This window comes from Coenobita brevimanus, chromosome 45 (assembly GCF_032717465.1).
Source record: "Coenobita brevimanus isolate Jiangsu-jjx chromosome 45, ASM3271746v2, whole genome shotgun sequence".
NCBI lineage: Eukaryota > Metazoa > Arthropoda > Malacostraca > Decapoda > Coenobitidae > Coenobita > Coenobita brevimanus.
Window position 1 is genome coordinate 29,055,174 of NC_136998.1, and position 18,815 is coordinate 29,073,988.

Here is an 18,815-nt window from a genome sequence, read left to right on the forward strand (position 1 = left end):
GAAGGAAAGAGAGGGGAGAAATATGGATGGAGGAAAGAGAAGACATACAGGGTTCCAGAATAAAGGAAGTGAAGCCAAGGAGACCGATAGAAAAGAAGGAATGATGATGAAATTATAAAAGCAATAATGATGGAAAAAAAAGAGATTAGAGGAGAGGAGAACAGAGAGAGGAAAAGAGGAGAAAAAGAGAAGAGAAACGGACGTAGAACGACTGCAAGGGATATCAAGGAACGAAGAAATAAAAGAAGAGAAGTGAAAAGAAAAAGAGAAAAGCTGGGCACATTAAAGCAGGGGAGTGAAGAGGACATCGAGGAACGAAGGAAAAAAAAATGAAATGAAGAGGAGAGAACAGGAAAGCAGACTAGAGCACGGTACAGCAGGGTAGAGTTGCGTATAGCCGAGTACAGTAGCGCAGAGCAGAGCAGAACAGGAAAAGAGGGGAGAGGAGAGAATGAAGAAAAAACAAAGACTAAGACACAGACAACGAAGAAAAGAGAAAAAGAAAGGAGAAAAGACTCAAAAGATTATAAAAAAAAGGTAAAAGCAGCATCAACCCCAGACAATAAGCAAGCAAGCAAAACGACGGTATAAAACACGAGGTCACGCAAGCACCCAAGCACGAAGAAAGGCAGGCAGGCAGGCAGGCAGGATATCAGATTAGAGGCTGGCGCAGGCACACACACACACACACACACACACACACACACACACACACACACACACACACACACACACAGAAGCAGGGGAAGGCGGCCAGGCTATAAGATGAAAGGTGGGTACAGGCAGACACGGACATACATACATACATACATACATAAACACAATCATGCATGCATACATACACACCGAAGAAAGGGACATACTGTAGCTAGATGGATGTGTGTGTGTGTGTGTGTGTGTGTGTGTGTGTGTGTGTGTGTGTGTGTGTGTGTGTGTGTGTGTGTGTGTGTGTGTGTGTGTGTGTGTGTGTGTGTGTGTGTGTGTGTGTGTGTGTGTGTGTGTGTGTGTGTGTGTGTGTGTGTGTGTACTGAAGGTAGGGTGATCATCATGTGCAAAACTACTGATTTCAAAGAGTGAGAAATTGATTTTTTTCAGGCACGGCATACAGGAAGGGTTCTTTTATATCAGACGAAATAAGCGACAAATCGTTCGTCAGGTGAGCGAAGGCCCCATCCTGTGATTATTAACGTGATTGTTGTGAAGAAGATGCACGTGGAGAAGGGAAGGGTGGAATCACAAACCCTCACCTGAATATAATCGTCTGGATGTAGAGAATACAGACGCAGGTACGTTTAATAAAAGTCCATTCCGTAAACACTCGTAGTCCACATAACACGCTTAAAATAATGGCCACCTTAAGAGCGAGGAAAATTTTTAAAAAGTCTATTGCCAGGGCGATTCTGCTTACCAATATACGAGGCTGGCCAAGGAGCATGGCAATATTTAATGGGGCTATTGTTCGCTGGATTATACTCTGGGCACCACGTATACTTAAAAACAGGGTCAACAGTTCTTGGGGGGGGAAATCATCCTTCCTACGTGCTTTGAAGACTTCTACATTATCATCATCACCATCATCATCAACATTATCATCATCCACGGAGGAACTATTTCGTTCTTAACTACTGTGAAGAGTTAGTTTATCATCAAATGCCTTAGACAGTGCACCGAGAAGCGAATGCCTCTCTTAACTTTCTCCTAACTCAATCCTCACTCAATTCTCACCACCGCCTACATTTCCACTCACCTGAGGACAAACTTCACGCCGCTGGGGAACAGAAAAAAAAATCTCCTAACACCTTCAGCACAGTTACCGTCTATATATTATTCTCCCTGCCGTCAGACGATTTTTTTCTTCGGTTTAGCAGACTCTTGTAGTGAACGCAAAAATCGATCAAACATCCTTCGCAAAATGACAACTAATATATCTTCTTTCTTCTTCTTTCTTTTTAGGCTTGTGATTCCTCGTAGTGCACAAGGTTAAGTCTAAGCTTCATGTAAGAGGCCTGAACTAAAATTAGCCTACGAAAAAAAAAAATTAAAGCTGAGAGAGAGAGAGAGAGAGAGAGAGAGAGAGAGAGAGAGAGAACGATACTTTGAAATAAGGAATGAAAAGACGCTAAACTGCCAATTCACAGTCTCTACCAAAGACTCCAGAAAACACAGCTGAATAAACACAAACAGCCACAAAAATGCTCACAAGAAATCATTTTCGAATCTTAACCAGCTTACGGGATAAACAAATCTCCACAAGCTAATTTTAATCAACAATCATTTTTATTTTTCACAGAATATCAAACATTCACGTTAATATCACAGTAAAGTGTTTGTTGCTGTATGAGTGATGGCAAACTTTAATACAGTATGACGCACAACTTGAGCTTCAAAATTTCGAAATACTACAGCATTTAAGAACTTTGCTGGTATGGGTCGAATTAACGGTGGTGCCAACTAATCGCACTGGTATCCTTGCTAGACCTACCCCATCTTGGCTCACTCCAGTAAAAGTGAATATTGTGGAGACACGCCCCTCCTGGCTAAGAGTAACGGGAGACGTGCCCCTTCCTGGCTATGAGGACGTAAACATGCGCGCCATCTTGCCTGGAAATAAGAAGCGTCGTGCCCTCTCCAGGTTGGGAGTACAAGGAGACGTGCTTCCCTCTAGGTTGGGAGTAAGGGGAGATGCGCTTCCTCTTGTCTGAAAGAAGCATCGCGCCCTCTCCTAGTTGGAAGTAAGGGGAGACGCACCCCCCTTCAGGATGAGAGTAAGGGGAGACGCACCCCCTTCAGGATGAGAGTAAGGGGAGACGCACCCCCTTCAGGATGGGAGTAAGGAGAGACGAGCTCCCCTCCAAGTTGGAAGTAAGGGGAGGTGTGCCCCCCTCCAGGTTGGGAGTAGGAGGAGGCACTACCTTCCTATTAGAGACACACTTCTTTCAGTTCTCTCCAGTGCTCCAGAAGGTGGAGGCGCACTCCCTTTCTGCTCCCTCCAATACATACACCGTCTTTGCTCCCTCCAATACATACAGTACATCCTCTCTGCTTCCTTCAGTACACGCCCTCTCTCCACTCCCTCCAACACCCCCTGACCCTCCCGCTCTCTCCAGTGTCCAGGTATCTCAGTATGAAATAAACCTTGAATCATCTTTCATTTTTGGTCATTTTTCGTCACAATGGACAATACATGCAAGCTCTCACTAATATTTTTTTTTCCTACATACGAAAATAAAGAACCAACCCTCTCTCCTTCCTCAATTACGGGCAGACGCGCCCCCTCTCGACCTCCTCCAGTATAACGGCGAGTCAGGCTTATATTTCCTGATAATCCGATCCCCCCCGCAGCGAATTCAATCCAGCTTCTGTTGCTCTCAAAATACTAGGGACGCTAAAAACGTAAAGGCATTCCACTAGTTCTGATGGGGGTTCGTTCGCGAGTCTGCGTTTTAGCTGACGGTGAACTAAACGTAATTCTGTCGAGTGAAAATAGGTAGGCTAAGCTCTTTTGACAATTCGCCGCCTCCCCATATACTCCCTTGGATCAACACAAAATTTGGCGTTTTCCAGAACTAATCACTTAACGCTCTGAACCCCCTGACACTGACTAGGATGACTGATTACCACGTTAGGTGTAAGGAGAAGATGGATACACTGTTTGGCCTACTTTCTCGTCGACGAACAACGAGAGGGAGAAAATAGGTGAGATAGTGGGTGGGCTGGGTAATGGTGGATGAGGTGGGTGGTGTGGGGAGAGGGGGGGCAGCGGTGACAACATGGGGGCGAGGAGAGAGGGTGAAGATAAGGTGATAAGTGAGAAAGAAAGAGAAATGAGGAGAAAGAGTGAAGGAGAGAAGGAAAGAGGGAGTGTGAATGAGAGGTAGAAGTTACGATAATAGGTGAGAGGGGGTAATTATGGGGGCGAGTCAACTCAGGATTTGGGGTGGCGAGAGAAGGGTGAAGAGAGAGGGTGAGAAGAGGTGGGAGAGGGGAGAAGAGAAGCAATATACAAAACATAAAAAAAAGCTTAAGTGCACTGCAGATATCAGGAATACAAGGGATGTTATCGTACTGTAAGACGCTCTCCTTCCTTGGGTACGATTCTTAAAACATACATACGACTGATTCCCTGTAATAACTTAAGATTTGTTATCGTCGGAAGAATAAAAAAGACATAGAGAGAGTCTGCACACTGGTCTTCCTTGTCTCTCCTACTAAAAACAAATACATAAACCTACAATGATTTTCCTCTCGTATGCAAGAATTTTTTTGCGTAGGAGGAACAAGAAACGTGGGAAGACTTTACACTTTTCTCTCCTAGTCGTTCCTGGGAAAACAAATCACAGTTACGACGGGGAAATGATCGACAGTGTATCGAAGAATCTCGCCCCTTGAGTGTTGTGATGTTGAGGCGGGAGGAGGAGGAGGAAAAGGAGGAGGAGGAGGAGGAGGAGGAGGAGGAAAAGGAGGAGGAGGAGGAGGAGGAGGAGGAGGTTGGGGGAGGGGTCCTGAGGGGGGGGGGTGTTGGATTACAGCCTTCCTCCTAAATTCATTACCACCCCCGGACACTCCACCTCCATAACTCTCTCCTTTCTGCTCTCATCTTCCCTCTACTCCTCTCTTATCCTCTCCTCTTAATCTTCTTAATAAACTTTCCCTTTTCCCCTCACTTCTTCACTCCATTCTTTTCTCCCTTCCTTTCCTTTCCTCCCACATACACATACCGCAGGGAGAGAGGGTGGGGAGAAGATGGTAAGAAGGAGAGAAGGGAGAGAAGTACAGGGAACTGAAAAAAAAAAAATGTGCTAAGATGTAAGGTGAGAACAAGAGAGGGAACTGAAGGGCGGGGAGAAAAAAGGATGAGAGAGAAGAGAAAAGAGGGAACTACAGAAGGGAAGAAGAAAATTATGGAAGAAAAGAGGGACCTGAAAAAGAGAAAGATGAAGACAGCGAAGGAAGAAAAGAGGGAATCGAAGAGGGGACGGAAGAAGAACATGAAGGAGAAAGAGGGATTTCGAAGACTGAAGGGAAGACGAAAGTGAAGGAAGAAGGGAGGGAACTAAAGACGGGAAGGAAGAAAAAATGAAGGAAGAAAAGAAGGATCTTAAAGAGAGGAGAAGAAAATAAAGAGGAAAGGATGCAAGTAACGAGGCGAGGGTAAGAGGATGTGCAAAGATTTAAACCAAAAAATCAGGGAAATTTTACAGGAGAGGGTAAATGAAAAATATATTCTAAAGTCAGGGATGAGACAAGGAGGGCGTGAGGGAAGAGAGAAGGAGGGAGCAAAGGAAGAAAGAAAGAGGGAGTAAAGGAAGAGGGAACAGAGAGATGGATGCAGGAAAAAAACTGGCGCAGATAACGAAGGTGGGATAAAGAAAAGAAAAGAAAGGTAATGAAGGAAGGTTTTAGTGAAGACGTAAGTATAGAAGGGAAGAAAGGAGAAAATGAGAGAGAGAGAGAGAGAGAGAGAGAGAGAGAGAATACAGTGTTGGGCTTCAAGGATGAAAAGGGAAAAGAAGAAGAAACGTACAGGATAAGACAAGGGCTTAAGGAAGGACGTGTGTGTGTGTGTGTGTGTGTGTGTGTGTGTGTGTGTGTTTTGCAGAATGGAAATAATATGCACGACTGTAATTATTATGTATATGTGTAAGTATATGTATGCATGTACGTCTATGTATGCAAGAATGTACAGTATGTATGTACAGTATGTAAGTAGGTATGTACGACGAATGCCTGCCTGAATTATAATATTGGTACTGTGAGAAAAGAATGAACACACACACACACACACACACACACACACACACACACACACACACACACACACACACACAATTTTCTCTGGCGCCCTCCAGCTTTACCCCTCTCTGTGTCTGTATCCCCTCACCCGTGATCCAACTCACTAACAGACGGCATACACCTACACTATACAACACTTTTACACGCCAACACACCCTGCACACAACAACACTCACTCTCCATACTTCGACAACATTCACTCATAACACACAATGCACTTCTGATTGCACACACACACACACACACACACACACACACACACACACACACACACACAATTCTCTCTCTGTCAACCTATGTATGTCTACCTATGCTTTAGTCTGTTTTTTTTTTTTTTCACGAGAACGGTAACAGATATCTACAAAATTCTTTTTGCATTAGGTGGGAGTAAGTCTAGGAAGTGTCAGAAAAATACCAAATACAATTTTTGGCGATTGCGCGCAACGAGACGACGCGAAACCGTCGGAAATCGAGACGCGAAAATATGCGAAAATAATATTTTCGACTTTCTGGTCAGAACTGGTCATTGTGGGCTCAATAACGATATGGAAATAAAGATAATGGCACTTGCAAACATTTTGTCATGGTGTGGACAGACGTAGCCAAGAGGTTCAGTTAAATGGAGAGACATAACCGTGCTGGAGAGAAACGCCCTACTGCAGTGGCACAGAGCAAAGTAGGCGCCTTGTTACCTGATTATACAAAAATCCTTCTGCTCCCTTTCTATCCCCGAAAATGAGGATGGCGGACGGCAGGAGACGGACAATCTCAGCCTATAGCCAACTGGGTTCACATTCAGATAAACCTGGCGCCACAGCGTCAACTACACCTACTACAAACAACCCTCCCTCATGGATACAACTCCGCAGCCCATCTCGAAAGTTTGTCCTTGATCTACTTGTCTCCTCATAAAAATATAATAATAATAATAATAATAATATAAAAAAAAGGAATATCTACATAAGGTTGGTGGTCCCATACCAGTCAGCTTCAGTCAAAGGGAAAGACTAGACTACGAGAATGAGACAAGGATAGTAAATAACAGGAAAAATATACTATAATTTCTTTCACTACAATGAAGCACTTTTATTTTCTTACTACCACCAGACGACTGTGTTCACTCTCAGAAAGACCTCCCATGGTGAAGAGATTACCAAAGACTATAAGTAACCTCGCCATTTGGAAAGTCTGTCTAAAACCGAATGACATCACCAAATAAAAGTCATGAGGCTGAAGGGACAATACTTTATCGACAACAACACTGCCCCATAATTCCAACCCTCGTCCCCACCTCAGTTTTCCACACTGTCCTTGGTCTATCTCGTCATCTCCCGAACAAAACTGCTAATTACTGCGTTATCTCGAAACTCAGTCATGAGAAAATTACACAACATACGATATGACTTACTTCCTCCTTGTCCAACAACGGAACATTCATTAAGTGGATAATTACTTCAGCAACAAGCAATTACTCAGGTAATTTGTAAGCAAGGTAGTGCAAGTAACGCAGTCATTTTCCCCGCCAATTGCAGCTTTCGTGCCACTGAATGAAGTGTTCTCGTGGGATCAATGTTCATTAAATTAGTAGCGAAGATATACCTTGAGGCTCTTTTGTCGAGGCCAACACTCACTCGATGTGGCGTCAAAAAATATGTGTGTGTGTGTGTGTGTGTGTGTGTGTGTGTGTGTGTGTGTGTGTGTTTAGGTGTGTGTGTTGAGGGGGGGTGGCACGACGTTCCTCTCAACACGTTATCAATGAGGACAAGTTAAAGGTATTGGCACCTCTGTCACAACACCCAGTGGAGCACAACACACGACGTTCAACAGGCAATAGTCTCAATTCATGTGGCTGTCATTAGGCGTCAGGAACAAATGAACACAGCTGAACGATACACCCCAGAACCCTTGAACAATACAACTCAGGGTAAATCTAACACGACAAAATTAACCTAAGGGCTCTATTTGACGCCTAATTCTTTATCGGAGTGCAGGAGTCCGGGGCTAGGCTACGGTACTTTAACTCTGGAACTGTCTTCTGTGTTTCCTACTGCCTACGACCTCCTGCCTTTCAAACGCAGTCTTTCCAGGCATCTCGAAATGAAAACATCTTGAATTTGGCGCTCTGTTATCTTGTTTTTGCTTTTTTCTTGGTTCCTTCTTCCCTGCATTAAAAAAAAATAATAATAATAGTCCCGACATTTCAGGCTAGGGTGATCGGTCGTCATGTCTTGAATGGCCTTATGTGAAAGCAGTAAACCTCAGCCAGCTCTTGGACTTGAGGCCTTATGAACCACATCCAGCTGGAGCACCTTAATTCACTGGACCACCAAACGTCCGTATGAACGTACCAGGGCGACAAACTTTGCTATCCAGTGGGTCACAAATCGAGTCGTGCGTCTGCATATTGTTCAGAATGATATTAATCTCTAAAATACTTCGCATCTTATATATCTGGGTATCTGATAACACATTCCCTAGCTTAGCCCCTGCACTCGGGTGATGTGCTTCAGTGATTTGTTCTTGCTATCTCCAGACGATTTAATTCAGCTTTGGGGGCGAACTCTCATGGCAAAGGAGTAAATGAAATCTGTATCTAACCCTTGTAGTCCGAAAAGTTTCTCTGCACCCGAATCCAATTGTCTGGAGAGAGCAAGAATAAACAGAAAAGTAGGCCCTCGAACTGGATGGGCCAGAGATACCACATACCTGGCATTGTTTAACCTTAAGAAACGCAGGAGGTCCCCCAGTAACGAGTACAAATTATTAGTGTTAGATAGAGTAAAATCATCTCGCGTTAACAGAACGGATAACTCATAGAGGAAGGTTTAAGTAATAGGGCAGGCATTATTAAAACAGAGCGTGAGTGTGAAGAAATCTTTAGTTTTTTATGCTTATTTCCTGAACAGGTAAAAGTGATGGAAAATTACAACTACAAGTGTTTCATAAATGGCCATCAAATGCTAGAGGCTTGCTCACACCTTTGCGTTCTCAGTTTTGATTATACGGCCGGAAGAGTTAACTCCTTGATTACTATGAGTCTTACTATGTTCTTGCTAAGTCACACTATTTTGTGCGACCGTGACGCAACAGTGAAGGAAAAAGGTAATACGCGTTAACTGGTGATCCTACTCTTTTTTTTTTTTTTTTTTTAACTAACAGGAACACATGAGTGAGTGCCATTAGAGATCAGCTGGAGAGATAATTATATATGATGGTATCGCCACAGGCCCGGCTTTTGATGCTACACTGGATATCCGCTTTAACTACTGCCAGCTGATGTAGGCGGATGACGGAGAGGGACGCCTTCATGTGGTGGTACCGATGTAACTACCCAGTTATACAGACGCCCCGCAACTCCCTTCCTATCCCTCGAAAGAAGGATGGTGAACTAAACGAGAGCATCTTCAGCCTGCAGTTCACCGGGTTCACATCCATGAACATAGGTCTAGGGCAACAACAGAAGAGCAACAACTGTAGGTTCCTGAGAGTGAACAGTGGCGACTGTGGGTAGGGTGAGGTGGTAGGGAGGTGGAGGGAATACTTGGAGTGAAGAAACAGGGGGAAGAAAGAAACGAGTATGAGCGGAAAGGTAGTGATAGGGATGCACGGCGGGGAGATGGGGAAGGAGCGGAGAAAGACGAGTGGAAAAGAGAAAGTGGAAAGAAGGGGGAAGTGAGACAAGGAAAGACAAGAAGAAAGAGATAAGGAGGAGGGAAGGAAAGAGGAAAACGAGACGAAGAAAGACAGGATGCAGGCAACGCAGTGATGGTTTGTTCCGAGCTAAAACAGAATAATCTAACGTCAGCTGAAATTACGAAGTACGCAGCTGGCATCCAAGGTGATAAGTCAGTTCCCTTCGCTTGCCATTATGACTGGCACATCCCTTCCTCCTCTCCTCAGTATTAAGCCGACTTCGCCTACCTGCCCTAAATATAATCCCGTATAATTCCATCTCTCCTGAATTCCCTCTCTCACTCTCTCCATTCTCCTTCAATATCGCCTCAACACCTCTCCTCACTCCCCTTTCTATTAGTGTCTTTTCTCTTCCTCCTCTCCTATGTACCTCTTCACTCCTTACTCCCATCTGTATCTCTTCACTTCTAACTCTTCTCTCTATATACTTCTTCACTTCTCATTCCCCTTTATTTATGCCTCATCAGTTCTCACTCCCTCCTACCGTTCCTTCCTCATCTATCTCACTTCAACACCTCATTCTCCTCTTCCCCCACAACAACAACCTTTTTCCATAAACCTTCTTACTTTCTATTTTCATTTCAAAAATATAATCCCTACTCTCTCTCTCTCTCTCTCTCTCTCTCTCACCACTATTACCCTCCTATCCTTCGATCTCATTCACCCCTCCCACTAGCTTCTTATATTCTCTCATCCCTCCTACTCCCTCCTCACTCTCCTCTCAGCCTCACAACTCCCCCTTCCTCTCCCCCACCCTTCGTAAACTATCTCCTCATGCCCCCCGCCCTCTCCTCTGTCTCCATATTTACCTTCTCTCAGCGCTATCTGTTACCCTCTCTCTAAAAATGGGCCTCCCCTCCCCATCCCTCCATCCACTCCAGTCTCATATATACCCCCCTCTTGTTCTCCTACCACCTCATTAAATAGCTTCGACTCTCTCTCTCTCTCTCTCTCTCTCTCTCTCTCTCTCTCTCACCTGTATCTTCCACTACTGACATCCATCATAAACCTCTCTTAATTTTTCTACATCTCATATCTTAGCTTCGATACTCTCTCTCTCTCTCTCTCTCTCTCTCTCTCTCTCTCTCTCTCTCCCCAATATATCCTCCCCCGCCCACTCCTGTGTCTCCACCTTTACACTGTCCCTCCTACCTCCGCTATCCATTACTTTCTCCAAAATTACGTATCTCTCTCCCACTCTCCCCTCGCACATACACCCCCTCCTCCTCGTTTCTCACCTCATAACCTGGTTTGACATTCTCCCCCCTCCCCACCCTCTTCCCGCTGCTCACCTCTCCCACCCCCTCCTCACCCTACCCCCTTCTGCTACTTACTCTTCCCATAATTTCTCTTCCCTTTCTCCCTAATCACTTCCAAGCTGTTACCTTTCCTTCTCTCCCCATCTTTCTCGCCCCTCTTCCCAGCTCCCTTCACTGTTCTACTTCCCTCTCTCCTCCTCATTCCATTTCCCCCTATTTTCATCCTCCTGCCTCCTTCTCCTCCTATTTTATCCCTTCTCCCCAATTTCCTTCTCTCCCCTCCCCGAAATTCTCTGCACCATGCCAATTTTCATCTCTCCTCATATCCACTCCTCCTCTCCTCCCCAGATCTTTTCCTCTGCTATCCCCTTCCCTCATCTGCCTCTTTCCTCCTCCCTAACTCCCCTCTCCTCTCATTCCCCTCCCTCATCCTTCACCATGCTAGGTTCCTTTTCTCCCCCAGACCCCTCCCCTCTCTCCCCAACCTCCTTCACATTTCCCCAATACACTTTTCCTCTCCCCAACCCCCTCTTACCTTCAGCCTCTCTACAACCTCCTCTCATCTCCTATCTTTACATCGACGACTCCCCCTCCTCCCCAACCCCCACCGTCCCACTTCACTCCCCTTCCGTCTGAAGCCTCCCCTCTTTCCCAAATATCCATTCCTACTACCTTCCCGTCTCCCCAATTCCCCTCTCAATTTACCTACCCCTCTCCCCTGCTCCACCTTCCATCTAACCTACCCACTCTCCCCACCCCCTTAACTCTATTACTTTTTCTCCCTAATGCCTCTCTCACAGCTACATTTCCCCCCCTCTCGCCCTCCCCCTGCCTCTTGTTAGTTCCCCTTCCCCTCTCTAAATCCCTCCTCCCCCTACTCCTCGATCTTCTCCCCCTGCTATCCATTCTCTCCTCTCTAATCCTCCTACCTCCTCTCCCCCTCCTTTCCTGCAATCTCCCTCCTTTCCTTCCCCTCTCTCCCCCCACTGCCATCATCTCCACTTTTTATACCACTTCTTCCCCCTTGCTCTTCCCTATCCCTTCCTTTCAGTCCACGTACCCCTGCTACTTTCTCTCCCCTTCCTTCCCTTCCCCCCCTCTCTCTCTCTCTCTCTCTCTCTCCCCTTCCATCACCTCAGTTTTCCACACAGGTGACACAAGGGCTTTACCTGGGTCTCACTAACAGCAAGGCTCCCCCATTAAATTCACCGATCCTTCACTAGGCAGCAATTATTTACCAGCCGAGACAGACGGACAACACTTACGCACGCTGTATATAAATTGGCCTAAATTATTGGGTCACTTGGGGTCCTATTCTGAGGGGATCTGGAAAGTTCGTAACATACTTCCCTTCGTGATTTATGTTGTACTTTACACCGCAATATCTTCTTTTACGAAACTGATGGATACCATAGAGATTTTAAGACGGTATCAATTAAATATAAGAGAATGTGATGGTGTGACTTATATGCCAAACAAATCGCTATGGAAGAGGTGTTGCGAAGCCTCCTGTGCCACCTACAATACCGTCCTTGAAAATCTAAATATAAAAAACGTGAATTATGGCAAGGAGAGCCCACAGCATCACTGAAACATCCTTACTGGGAGGTGTTCTTTACTTAATAACGCCGCTTTGTTATATCAAGCTTAATCAAGATACCTGGCAGAGTAAAAACTGTAAATGATGTCCCCTCATATCTCACGTGCTTCAGGATGTATGCAATAGTTGTTTTAGAGGAGGAAAAAATTGTACTGTTGAGCTGGACGAGGTATGGGTTACAACTGCATAAAGGGTACGAAATAAACCTCTGTGTGTGTGTGTGTGTGTGTGTGTGTGTGTGTGTGTGTGTGTGTGTGTGTGTGTGTGTGTGTGTGTGTGTAGGTAGGTAAGGTAATATGGGATCACGCTAATGAAGTGGAGGGGCCAAGGAGGGGGCAGGGGATGGGAGGGGGATGGTACTGAGTGTCAGGTAAGAGCCAGGGGGTTACTATGATACACCTACCAGGGATATTTGTTACAGGAACAGATCTTGTCTTGGGGCCGGATCAGCGTGAAACGGGGGAGACAGATGGGGAGATGGGGAGACGGGAAGGGTGGAGTGAGTCTTTCAGGGGCAGCGATGAGGGCAATGGACGGTCGGAGGCAGGTCAAGGGTCAACTCTTAATCTAGACTACCATATGCACTACCTTCACTAATACTGATAAAATACCATGGCACCATCATCGCTACCACTATTTCCAACTACCATACCATTCATCACAAGTACTCCTCTGCTATTACCGTCTACCACTACCCTAACAACCTCAATTACTCCTCCTAACAACCTTGGTCCTTAAATACAAGTCTTAACAACCACTAATAACTGACTCATTACCTCACCTATAGCCACCATTAACCCCTTCAGCACGAGGTAGTAATTCTTTTTATATTTATCTTTCCACCATTTAATCGTTTCCCTGATGTCGACAAACTTAACTATATTCGCGGTCACTCCCACTATCTCTATTACATCTAGTACCACAACTACCATTATCTACTACCATAGAAAACCAACAAAACCATTATCCTGACAACTCCTATTACTGCTTTCATTTCTACACTACTTCCAAATCAACAACAGCTACCACTAACGTTCACTTAACAGCATCATACCTACAAAATTACCTCTATAACACCACTCACACCATCCCCACTACCAACACTACCATCACCACCACCACCATCTGGACAACCACCATCACTTTCATTACTACACCACTACAATCATCACAACAACAATCATCACAGCATCACACCGACCACTGTAACTACCACCATAATGGTGGTGAAGCATCATCACCATCACTCTGTTACCCATACCATTATCATCACTATCTGAACAGTCATCACTTCGAAAAACCATCACTACAACTACCATCACCATCACTACACCCACCATCTCCATCACATCACCATCACCACCACTGTCATCACTGTTAACCACCATCACCATTTTTGTCTGCCACCATCATCACTTCACTACCATCACCACCCTCTCTTCAGTACCATCAACACCACCATCACCACCATACAAATAACCATCACTACTACTACTACTACTACTACTACTACCACCACAAGAACCAACCACCATCGCAACCACCACTAACCTTTCTGCCCCATTACCAGCTGACAAGAAGACTCCCCCCCATTATCCTCCATTAGGTCAATTACTGCCATTAACTGTCTCCCATTGCCCTTCCTCTCTCCATTCACCTCGTCATCCAGTTTCTTCTCCTTCTTCTTTCCCATATATATTTTTCAGTGTTTCGTGATTCTTCCTCCCATATTTTATTTATTTTTTGTTTTTCATCAGTCCTAATGCATTTTTTCTCTAATACCTTTCCTTGATTCCTCCTCCTCCACCTCCTCCTCCTCCTCTTCCTCCTCCTCTAACTTAACCAGTGTTTCGTCATTTTCCTCTCTAATATTTTTCCTTAATTCTTCTTCTTAGAGGCCTCTCCTCGGCATAACTAAATCGTCTACTCATACCATTTTACTGAATGGATTGACGAAGACGGTTTCTCATCCCATATGCACGAGGTTTCCTTGAGCTGAATAAAATCGTCTGTACCTCGTGACCTCAAAATGCTACCTATAAAAGATTAATACTAGAATGCGATGCGAGTCACGAGGAAGTGCTATGGAGTATGTTGAGTCGTTGATCTGACATATACTGCCACTGAGATATGGGAAATAAACTGAAAAATAAAAGGAAGATTATTTTCGCCAGGTTTATGTGAACTAACTATAGACACGACATGAGAAAAGACTGAAGCAACTTTTTGGGGGGTGGGGGAATTTTTTTTGGATAAATTTGAAGTAAATAAAACTAGAAAATGATAAATGAGAAAATGATAGGGAACTGAAGATGATGAGATGCGTTGGGTATCTGGATAATGGAAGAAAGAAAGGAAGGAAAGCTGGGAATGTGTGTGTGTGTGTGTGTGTATCAGGGAGAGATGGGGGGATGTTCCTGAGTCCTGAAGGATGGCTGAAGTTAAAGAAGGAAAAGAGAAGAAATTGCCAGGAGGTGTAATGGAGAGAAAAACGAGAGAGAGAGAGAGAGAGAGAGAGAAGAGAGAAAGTGTGTGTGTGTGTGTGTGTGTGTGTGTGTGTGTGTGTGTGTGTGTGTGTGTGTGTGTGTGTGTGTGTGTGTGTGTGTGTGTGTGTGCGTGCGTGCGTGCGTGCGTGCGTGCGTGCGTGCGTGCGTGCGTGCGTGCGTGCGTGCGTGCGTGCGTGCGTGTGTGTGTGTGTGTGTGTGTGTGTGTGTGTGTGTGTGTAACTTTCACGGCACTGAAGCAAGAGAAACTCCTTTTCTTTCCTATCATTTTCCCCTACTTCCTCTTCCTTCACATTGGCCTTGTTTTTTTTTTTTTTTTTTTTTGTATAGTCTCTCTCTCTCTCTCTCTCTCTCTGAAGATGGAGTTTGGATTCAATTTGCTTGCACCTAAGAACGCATACATCAGAAACCATGTCACGCCAATGTTCAATATGCAATAGGAAAATATCTTCTCTCTCTCTCTCTCTCTCTCTCTCTCTCTCTCTCTCTCTCTCTCTCTCTCTCTCTCTCTCTCTCTCTCTCTCTCTCTCTCTCTCTCTCTCACACACAATCTCTCACAATCACATATTTTCTTTCATATCCACACGCCCAATACTCATTCTCTCAAATTCTCACACGCACGTACACCGACACGTCATAATTCCTCCTACACACACACACACACACACACACACACACACACACACACACACGTCAGCTAATACCATAACCCTGGCCCAGCACAATGGATAAGGTGAGTATTAGTGCCCAAGTGGTAGCAGGTGAAGGCTGTTGCAAGCCGGCCCTCTGTTGGCGTGCAGTAAGTGGATTATTGGACCTCGGGAACGGGCTTCATATTGCAGCTCTTGTTCAGTGTCCAACGCACTCAACTCACGAACGCAGGCACACTCATATCCTAGCTTTTTTTGTTACCTGCACTAAACGCTCTCTCTCTCTCTCTCTCTCTCTCTCTCTCTCTCTCTCTCTCTCTCACACACACACACACACACACACACACACTCACACTTTGCATTTAAAAACACACTCACATGCATTCTATCACATACACACACATACCCATTCTCTCACATACACACACCCAGACAAACACCCTAATAACTGCACAGGCGTTGATAATCCCTCACATTCGCTAGAACACCTGCATTTTCTTAGGCTACACATATACACAAATATTCCAAGTCGCCCATATAAATATTTGGTTTTAGCCACACTTACAGACACTCACACACACACGCCTACATTCGCTCATACATACACAACCTCACACCTACTTACATAAAACTGGCGGAATTATATATCAATCTGCCTACCTGTCGTCTCAATTCTCAGTCCACATAGATGCCTTAAATATCAAACATCTGGACATCAACCCACTGGACTATATATTCACTAGATCATCCCGCTGTTAACAAATTGCCCTCTAATTGCCCTCCATACGTCATTACACTCCAGTTCATACCTCGTTACCTTAAGTTCCTCTCTCCCCTTGTCTCTCCTCCAGCTCACGATGGGAACGTACCTGTGGGAAAAGAGAAAGTAATAGGTGAGAGAGAGAGAGAGAGAGAGAGAGAGAGAGAGAGAGAGAAAGAAAGAGAGAGAGAGAGAGAGTGTGTGTGTGTGTAGAGAAAGAGAGAGAGAGAGAGAGAGAGAGAGAGAGAGAGAGAAAGAAAGAGAGAGAGAGAGTGTGTGTGTGTGTAGAGAAAGAGAGAGAGAGAGAGAGAGAGAGAGAGAGAGTGTGTGTGTGTGTGTGTGTGTGTGTGTGTGTGTGTGTGTGTGTGTGTGTGTGTGTGTGTGTGTACATGTGCGTGTCACTATGCAATACAGCCATATTTGCCAAGGACATTGCAGCCATTCCCATTCTCTCCTCTACCCTTCCCTCCTCCTCCCTCCTTCTTTATCCCTCCTTCCTTCCTCCTCCACCTCTTCCTCCTCCTTCAATCCTCCCTCCTCATATCTACTTCCTTCTCCACCTCTCCTTCCCCCTCCAAATTCCCCTCATCCACTTTCTTCTTTCACTCCTCCTTCCTCTTCCACCTTTCCCTCCCCTTCCTTCCTTCACCCCTCCTTCCACCTACTTCTTCCTTCACTTCTCCCTCCTCGTCCTTCCTCCTCCACCTCTCCCTCCTCCTACTTCACCCTTCTACCCTTCCTCCTCCTTCTTCATTCTTCACCTCTCCTTCCACCTCCTTCATTCTTCACCTCTCCCCCCTTCTTCCACTTCCATCCTTCCCTCAACATCCTCAATCACCACCATGCAACATATCATTGTTCTCTCTCTCTCTCTCTCTCTCTCACTTTTCTTCTCCTTCTTATTCTTCATCTAGCCTCAAAGAAACACACAGGGAATGAAGCAATATTGCAGCACCCCACGTATAATATGTAATCCTGGCTCTGTCCTTGTCCTACTGACGTTTGCTTGTAACAAATACATAATAAAAAGACTAAAGCGGGACACACACACACACACACACACACACACACACACACACACACACACACACACACACGGATATAAAAGTACTCTCCTACAAGCCCATACACATAATTTAGGTGACCTCTCTCTCTCTCTCTCTCTCTCTCTCTCTCTCTCTCGTGATGGTAGTGGTGATGGTGGTGTTAACTGGTGTAATGGTATAGCAAGGGTGGTTTTGTGGTACTGGAGTGGTATAAGAGAGACGCTAGTGGTGGTGGTGGTGGTGGTGGTGGTGGTAGTAGTGACGGTAGTGGTGGTGACTGTGGTACTGGTGGTGTATAGAGCTACTAGTGTTTTTACTGTGGGTAGATAAAGACGCATGCAGACTGATAGATAGATAAATGAAAAAGTAGATAGTAATTTAATCTGAAAGTCACACACAAAGACACACATGAGGACAAAAACATAGACAGAGAGACAGACAGAGACAGAGATATAGATAGGTAAATAAGAGAGAGAGAGAGAGAGAGAGAGAGAGAGAGAGAGAGAGAGAGAGAGAGAGAGAAAGAGAGATAGGTAAATAAGAGAGAGAGAGAGAGAGAGAGAGAGAGAGAGAATGAAATACGAGCTACAAGATAACGAGTACACGCAATGTCACTCTTTTCTTCCTCTCTTTTTTTTCCCCCCGTAGCAGTGACCCTCTCTCTCATTAGGGTGAGAGAGAGGCAGGTGTGGTGGGCAGGTAGAGAGAAAGGTGAGAGATGAGGCAGGAAGAGAAGGGCTAGTGGCGGAAGGAGGGGGAAAGGGCAGAAAGAAGGGAGGAAGAGGAGGAAGAGGGAAGGAAGAGGGGGAAGGCGAAAGGCACAAGAGGTTGAAGGGAGGAAGAGAAAGAAGAAGGGAGGCAGGGGAGGAGGAAGGGGAGGAAGAAGGGAGGCAGAAGAGGAAGAAGGAGGGTCAGGGAGGAAAAATGGAAGGATGACAAGGCAAGTTCTGGCTTACAAGGAAGAAGGAAGGTATAAATAGGAAAGCAAGAAGGTAAGAATGGAAAGAGGAAAGAAGGAAGGTAGGCAGGGAGGAAGCGAGTTAGAGAGAGAGAGAGAGAGAGAGAGAGAGAATGGGAAACAGGAGAGGAAGAAGGAAGACAGGAAGTGATGAAAGGAAAAAAAGGGGGAAGATATCAAAGTGGACAGGAGAATTACAGGGAGACAAGGGACGGTTGGGTCTGAGATGGAACAATGGAAAGAAAAGAGGACTGACAGAGACATGGGTGTGACAGAGACGGGAAAGGAAGGAGAGAAATATAATGACGAGGAGAAACGACCAAATCATCATCATCATCATCATCATCATGATCATCATCACCGTCATTTCAACCCATAGCTTCATTTAAAGATGGGATGAGGTAAGAATATCATCATCATCATCATCATCACCATCATCATCATCATCATCATAATTATCATCACCATCATCATCATCATCATCATAATTATCATCATCATCATCATCATCATCATCATCATCATCATCGTCATCATTATCATTCTAATTTA